This window comes from Plectropomus leopardus, chromosome 23, assembly GCF_008729295.1.
Source record: "Plectropomus leopardus isolate mb chromosome 23, YSFRI_Pleo_2.0, whole genome shotgun sequence".
In the NCBI taxonomy this organism is placed as follows: Eukaryota; Metazoa; Chordata; class Actinopteri; order Perciformes; family Serranidae; genus Plectropomus; species Plectropomus leopardus.
The window spans coordinates 6978332-6987331 of NC_056485.1; positions in this window are offsets into that span (position 1 = coordinate 6978332).

Sequence of the window (9000 nt, forward strand, 5' to 3'; positions counted from 1 at the left end):
ATCCCTGAGCATAAATCAGTGTGTGAGTGTTTAGTTCGTTTTTAACGGCATGCTGCTTGCTGTATCTGTGTGTGTAAGTGTGTATTTATTTGTATGTTTACGTGTGTTTTACCCATCAGTCGGGCAGACAGAGCCTGTCTAAGAATGCTGGCTCTATCTGAGCACCAGGTTTTCCAGGTGAAAGTCACAAAGCAGTACGGCAAGCAGCAGTTCAGACAGGGTGAGATCACACACACTCACACACACACACACACACATATACACACACTGCTACTACAGCAGTGTTGTACATTCACTGATGTTTGAGAAAAGAACATGACTTTATCTGATGCCTTCCACTGAGGAAATCACCCTAACCTCTGAGAAATTAAAACAAGGAAAACTGGAATCCAAGACGGAAATGAAACAAGATTAGATCGAACCACGGGCTCATATAGCTTCCATCAGTCTTCTGTTACAGACCATAACTCCACTGGCACATTCTTCATGCTGCCACTTCGTCACCACACATTGAAGTCCAGTAGTTTTCTGAAAAGAAAGTGGAGTGATCAAAATCACAATACAGCTGAGGGACAGAGATTGTTGTGCCTCAGACTGAGTAAGAGAAGTTCATTTGCACATAATTGCAGTGAATTATACTGCTGCGACTGTCTGAACATTAAATATTAATTGTCTCAGACTGCCGCCCTTATGTTGCTGATCTCCACTAAATGGAACACTTTACACAGAAGCCATTTGTCACAGTTATTTGCTGTCATCTCGTATTTGGTCCGCCACTAAAAGTATCTCCCTTCTAACTGCATCTTTGTTGCAATATCAACAAAGTGACATTTTGAATGTGATGGCTGAGGTAATTTGTATTTATTCGTCTCTTTGAGATAATCAAGCTTTCTGTTTTGCCTCAAATTGTATTTATCTGGGAAAAGTTGACGGAGCGCGCTCCTGCTGTACAGCAGCACGCGGCTACACTTTGAAACTCTTGTTTATATTCACAACAGAGAACTTCTATTGGAGGTGACGAGCAATTGGAGGCTGAATTCCTTCCTCAAAGATGCTACAGTGGTGTATAAGCAGTAGGAGAGAATACCGCTCAGATTTTCCCAGCTGGTTCAAGGTGCAGACAGTCAAGTCCAAAGCCCACAAATATATTTTTTTTCTCCAATTTGAAAGATTCATGAAAGACCTGCTCAATAGACAATGGACACTATTTGTAGTTAATGACTTCCTCAATTATTCGGTGAAAAACAGGATAAAGAAGTTTAGCTCCTGACTTAATGACCTTAATTACCATTTTGATGAATTACCTCTGCCTTTGTACAGTTAGTTCCTCTCATCCGCTTCAGTCAGCTGCATTACAGAAGGTGATTTTTCTGTCCTTGCCTCTAGACATCAATAGGCAGTTTTGTCTTCATTCGTATTTACATACTTGCAGGAATAAAATGTTACATTTCAACAAGTAAAACAAAGTTGGATTTCTGACAAATGCTCAGGAGATGTAAGTTACATTGAAGTTCTTGTGGCACAATATTTGATTTCAAATATTGTCTCCTTCAACACCAAGGTAGTAAAGCTGTAATAACTGAAAGGCGTGTTGAGCAAACCGTGCAAGGATTTTGATTTTCTCCCATTCTCTGTGTATGTCTCGATTGTATATGGACCTTTTAGCACAAAAGTTGAAATGATGTGGCTATATGAAGTCTATATTGACTCAGATTGACACTTTAAGAGCTTGACTCTGCACTTTCTAGTTGAATAATTTCAAATGCCTACAGTTGTTAAATCAAACAGCAGGGGAGTAAAAAATACAAATATACACAAATCAAATTGTTCTCAGTTGAAACCCTTCCTCTCAGATGATCTGTGTCATGCAGGACTGAAGGTCAGCCCCTATTGATTTTATGTGGGAATTCTGACTAGCTGTGTGTTTCCAGAAGGCCTTAAATTAAAGTCAGTGAGCATCTCTTAGTACTTGTAACAATAAAAACGTTTTATATGTAGCTGATGCTGCATATTTCTGCCATTAGGTCCATCAGTAGCATACATTCTATTCGTTTAATGGCTTATTAAAGATTGTGACAAGCTGGTGTTTAAGATCAAGTAGATAAATATATTAATAATTTGTATAGTGTGTTTCTCTTATCTTTCTATCATCCCTGTGTTATTGCATTACTGATCTAGCCTGGTAAAACATCCTTATGACATGAGCTTATCATTCTGTTTCCAGCTGCCTCGGGACTGCTGAATAGCAGCTGGCAGCATCCTTGTTGTCTGTCTGAAGTTTTGTGAACACTAGTCTGCATGGCCTTGATCCCCAGCTTTGCAGCTCCTCGTATTGGCGTATTAGCAAAATCAGTGGCCAAACAACAATAAACATGGATTTATACAGGGGGACATCTCTTCATCTCCAAGCGAGCCTGTTAGTAAATCAAGCTTTTGCCAAATCCAGACACAAAAACGGCAAAAAAGTCTTAACTTCTGAGAAACTTGGCGAGTGCATCCTCTTGCTCTTGTTTGTTGTTATCGAGTCTGTTACTGAATCAGCTTCACTTGTTGCTGTGTTTACTTTACTAATGCTAAAGTTAGCACTGCAGAGGGAGCCGCCATTGTTGTTTTGCAAGCAGCAGCCTGCTTGCTGCATAATCACCCATAACGCTGTCCCTGATTGGCTGCCTACGTTTCCAACTATCTCTGATTAGCCTGGCTGAATTTGGGTGTTTGGGGTGGCAGAGAGTCAAACTGATACAGAGAGCGAAACACAATGTTAAGCTCACGTCATCAGGATGGTCTTACCAGGCTATTACTGACCTGACTGTAGTGGCTGACTCCCAGTCTGCTCACAAAATCTTCCACAAGTAACATATAGCCTTGAATATGTTTTTAATTTGCATGCTGCAATATCATGTGATTATTATCATGTTATTATTAAATTTATATTAATAACACATCTCAAGTAATTCAAGACCTAATTCCAATGATCATATCATGCAATCATTGTCATCCTACCTCTATCTAGGTGGGCAATTCTTTGTCAGTCTGCCAGGAAAGATGTGGTGGAGACGCCAGCGTCCTTGTCCACCTACCTGATAGAGCGAGTCAGGAACAACCTGCACGTAGTGCTCTGTATGAGCCCAGTGGGAGAGTCTTTCAGGTACATTCTGACATTGTTTCTTGCAGCACACTGTGTCCTATATCAGCTGGTATCGGGCCCGCCGCCAAGGGGGTGCAATGTCCGTCGCATTTCTCCCCCACTTATGCACACCTCAAACTCTCAAAAATTTAATTTTCAAGTAAAAAGAAAAACATGAGACTTATTAACAAAAACTGCATCTACTGTGGAGACACCACTGGAAGGAGGGGTGCTGACGGTGCTGCTGTAACCCCACCCCCAGGTGGATGAGTTAGTTGTATTATGTGTTTTGTTTTTTTCTTTCATGTTGCACCCCACCTCTCCTGGTCCTTGTAACCCACAATATCTTTTGTTTATTAATTGCATGAGCCTCCTGATGGTATTCTATAATATTTTGTATGGTGTCCTGTAGTCATTTGTCTGCAGGCCTATTGATCTGTTATGGCATGAAGGTTTGGACCGAATTCAGACAGCCTCTCCAGAATGAACAAAATACTGTTTTTTTTCAACCAACAGCAGCGCTTAAAAATGTGGTTTTGCCATGAGTGATGACTGTGCTGTCAGAGTAGTTAAACTGATGACTAAAGTAGCCTACATATCATATTATTTCGCTGCCCACCGTCATATGGAGCTGTAAAAATGTGATTTACAATTGTTGCAAGGGCATTATGAAAGTCTTTTGCAAAAAAGCGTGATTAAGTCTAACTGTAATACTGTGTGTTTTTTTTTTCTTGGCTAAACCACAAATGCATTGCGTGCATAAATCACATCGCTTTGAAAAAATATTAAATCTCGATACAACAGCCTCTCACAAAATTAAATTACCTTCATCAATTTCACCTTGAATTCCATCCAACAATATATATACAATATAAATGTGGAATAAAATGTAAATATCGTGACATTTTTATTATTTCCCATTATCATTATATTGATTAATAAATACTTAAAATAGCATTTTAAAAGATTAAACAAATAAAAATGGGACCGGCTGGAACACAACATTTTCCTGCCTCCCCTTTTTCTCCTCATTTCTCATCTTTCTGAGAATCCTGTTCTCTCTTGTTTCACACTGTTCTGACCTGTAGTCCTCAATGAGTACATTAACACAGATGAATAGCCCTGCCTGTACAACCATAATTAGAGCAGAAAATTTCATCCGCTAATGTGTTTGGCTAGGTACTCACTGTGCACACACACCAACTTCCGAGCCGTCGACACACAGGTTTATGAAAGGAGCGCAGTATGAATCACATTTCAGTGCTTCTAGGCTGAAGAGCTTCTGCACTTAATGGCACTTCAGCTTCCCCCCAGCATCTGTGTGTGAATTGTTGCCTTAACAACAAGGATAATATGCAGGCATTGTATATTTTTGAGACATGGTGGGGCACTTTGATAATCCAGTAAAACTCAGAAGTAAACAACTCTACTTCACCTGTATGTGTAAGGCTCAGCACACACTCACACACCTCTTAGCTGTTTTTTTCTCTGTGTGGTTGCAAGGCGGTTGAATAATGTCTGCCATCCCGTGTTACGCTGCCACAATGTGATGACGTACGGTCTTGTTGGAAAGAGCAACACTCTGATATAAAGCAGACACTGGTACACGGATGCTTTAATTGTTAGTATCATTCAGATTTTTTCATTATAGGAGGTGATTTAAATCTAGTGATAGATCCCAAACTTAACCGCTCACACCCTAAAACACTTACTCCCCCTGCTATGCTCAGGACATTATCATCCCTTGTTAATGAGTTGGGATGTGTAGACTCCTGGCGTTTTCTTAATCGGGTTACAAAAGAATTTTCCTGTATTTCTTAGGCACACCAAATTTATTCTTGAATTTAATTTTTTTTTTTTTAGACAGGACACTTCTCTCTGCCATGAAATTTACTGAATATTCTGCTATTATCATCTCTTATCATGCCCCACATGTTTTAGATTTGGTACTCTTGCCCTCCAGCTTAGATGTTAGTCAGCCTCTTGTTTCATACACAAAATGTATGACTCGACAGTTGAAATCAGGAAACAAAAAAGGTTGCCTCGGCCATCTAAGCCATATACCAAAGAAAAATGAAGGGAGGTCTTCAGAAATTTGTGTCAAATCTTCCCCATGACAGAACTTATTTGGCAAAAGTGTTTCCATATCCTATTCAGCGTCTAAACTTTTTTTTGGTAAAATAATTTCAAGAAAGCCTAAAGGCTTGCATATTTGGGGGAGTTTTATTAAGTTCTGCCATTTCCATACAGCTTTTCTAATGCAATTCTTGGAGTATATATATATATTAATGAAATCACAGCTTATGACTATTTAAAATAATAAATGGCATTTGTGGTTTCAGCATAAAGAGGCTGCTTTTGTTGATTTTTGATGTTAGTAATAGACATTTTTTCAGTCAGATAAACATGGTAAATTAAGAAGAATACGCTCTCTTGTAAGTACTTATGTGGAATATAATCAACAGGCACTGCAACATGAACAACTGCACATAATACACAGTAGCTGCATTTTTTAAATTAGAATTGGCTCATTGAACCACCTGCTGCATGCTATATTTCAACTCTAACTTTACCTTTTGAAGTTGTTTTGATATTTGCAGCATATCTGTATTTGAACTTTTAATTTTTGTGACATTGCTCTTTTGTTTATTTTGCTCATTTGCTCCACTGTAATGACAATAATAACACCCTTTTAATGATCTAAAAAAGATCCAATTGAAATACACTAGTGGTCTTCCATCCCTCGGATACATGTAATTATGCCCCCACAGTTCCTCTCAGCAGCTCCTCAATATTACATTTGAGGACAGTGGGTCGTGTCTCACCACGAATCAGTGTGTTAATGGCTGATTGACGCTTGGTGTCAAGCAAATGAGGTCTAGTTAAGCTGGGTGATGCTGTAGCAAAGACCTGAGGCTTGCCTTAATTGAAAATGACAGGGTGGATGCAGTGGCGGAGAGGGTCAGCTGTGTGCGCACACATGCGCACGCATTTTTCATTCTTCATACTCTCTGGCGTCACACTCACACACATCCTTTCTCATAGAACACCTCTTTTTTTGTCTCTCTCTGATTCGCTCACACATACTCACGGCCTGGTTGTAATTAGTGGCATAGGGTACTGGTCACACATAATGCTGCTAATTGGGCTGGCAGGCACCATTACCCAGAGCTAATCACCATTCTCTGGGTGACGAGGCGTCCTGGCCCTCTGACCACTAGCTGCTAGCAGGATCCATATCACACTGCCAGAGCTCAGGGAGTCTTGCTGCACCAATTAACCAGCTAAGCTCACGACTCACACACTCTGCTTCGCCATATTTGTAGGTAGTGCTTTTGAAGTGCGTGTCCTTAAATAAGACACTCACCTCATACCTACCCGTATCACCTAAAAGACTCAGTTTTCACAGGGCTAAATGGGGATGTTTGTCCTTGCTTCTGTGCTCAGCGCTAGTTAGCAGCTCTGGCCTGGTTCGATGAGTCAGCAGCAAAAGTGAAGTCCTGCCAAGGTTGTATTGGCCACTGTTTCCATTTTTTAATTTCACTTATTTCAGTATGACTAGAGTCCTTCCTCTGACGTAATGAGGCCCATAAGAACCCGATGAAATACATGTGCTCCACAAGAGCCTCGAGGCTGGCCAACCTGTGAGTGCAGCTGCTTTTGAATGGGAAAGCGGAGAGGACTGCTGTCGGCAATGAAGGCAGTAACCTGAACATGGCTGAACAGGAACAGAGACTGTTTTTTTTTTTTTTTTTAGCTTTCCACGTCATGAGGCTTTCATTTTCGTGCCCATTAAACGTGAACTGACTTTAATTGCATTTACAAGCCTCTCCACCAGACCTCATTTTAAATAAGGGTTTTGTAGCCCTCTTTCACAATGTTTAGCTTGGGCTGCCATGTAATGTCAGAGAGCAGGAGCCTTTTATTTTTATTATTCTCATAATGTTTTATCATAATTTAATAAGCTCCCTACAAAAGGTACATTTATACAAACATGTTCATTTAGTAAGGATGGGCTGTGATGTTTTGGTTCCTGTTACAAAAGTGTGCACATGAGTGAAACTTAACTATTCGATAATTCATGTAGAAATAGAACGCTCTGTTTCTAAGGACTTCTAAGGTTTGTCCATTGTTTTTAAACGTACCTTCGATGAAACCAGCTGCATTCTTTGCAAAAAGTTAATAATGGTATTTCCCCCAAACTTTTTTAATAACAGTAGTTTTATGTAAATTGCATCAATAATACTGATAATTATTTCATTATTATTTCAATATTTTAAACAAGAGCACATTATCACTAACATGCTTTTCTGTTTATGTTGTGCCAGGAATGGATCATTGCACAGCCAGTAAGGACAGGAGGACTGATGACAGCAACCAATAATATACATGTGGGCATGTGAGTATTGTAGTAAGACAGACTTGAAAAGAAAGAGTCTTCTTTTCTTTTTTCTTCTTTGTCCTCTGGCCATGTGCAGTTTGACTTCCCGCTACAGTCACTTTACAGTGTCTGACTTCTACTAATCTTCCTCTGTGGATAAATGTCTCTGTCTGTCTTGAATTTACTAAACACCTGTCTCGATAACAATAACTGTGTCACTCATCTGGTTTTGCTTTTGTGTGTGTGCGCGCGCGCGTGTGTGTCTGTGTGTGTGTGTGTGTGTGTGTGTGAGAGTGTCCATCTAGGCTGCTGACAGAAAAATGCACTGAGTTGGCGGTGCGGGGGAGCAGCTGAGCACGCTGCATAATGGCCTTTTTAAGATCAGTGACACATGGGAGAAGGTGGAGGCCATGTCTGGAGAGCTGCAGAACAAGGAGCAGGTGGCGGAGCTCCAAAGACAGTGTGACGAGTGCCTGTCCGTCATTGTAAAGCAGAGGACAGGCTGACAAGCTGCAGAAGGTAAGTCTTTGGGTGTTAGCTCTAACATGAAATCTTCTGAGTGTCACAATTAAATTACTTTTTTTCCCCCTGCCACCTTTGGCTACTACTATTTTTTTTTCTCAAACACATTGTTGGATTTGATAAATTCTGACAAGGCTTTAGAGAGATTAGCTTACTTTAAAGAATCTTTCATGTGGTGCCAAAGAGATGATCAATCGTAAGAAAGTTGTGAGGATATTTATCTGCATGTGCATGTAAGTCTGAATGGTTTTTGGCAATGCTAGCAATGTTAGCCAGTTGGTCCACCAATTTGTTCCAGACTGAAATATCTCAATGCAACAAATTTAGCGTCTTTGATATCCATGGTCACCAGAGGGTGAATGTTAATGCCTCTGGTGATCTGCTGGAATCTTCTGTAGCACAACAATGAGGTCGACATCAGAGGTTTTTTAGTGAAATGTCTCAATAATTTTAAGTTTCTTTATTGTCACTATAAAAACAAATAAAAGAGCACAAAGCCGCTGCAACCGTGCATGCTGCTACCGTGCACGCCTCTACCGTGCACGCTGCTACCTTTTGGATAATAACATAGACATTTAACTTCCCCCTAGAATACATTTTAATAAAATAAACTGTGACTTTTTTTTTCTTTACTTGTCTTTATGTAAGCAAGGGCTCGGCCAAATCTTTAAATCTTGGTCACATCCTTAAAGAGGATCCTTTCAGCATTCAGAAAGATTAATCTTATAGATACAATTATGAATGCCACAAAGATTTCCCTATAATAGACATGTGGATGTACTCTGAAGATGTGGTCAAAGACACTTCTCTGCAAAGGGTGGCCAGCAGAAATTGTTAATCTCTAAGTATCTGGCCTTTTCTTTTCTTTTTTTTTTTATCAGGAAAAAGTTCTGAAATTAGAATCTGACTCAACAAGAAGTATACCCTGTGGTCATCCATCCCCCTATTTTCTGTCCTTTCTCATTTCCTA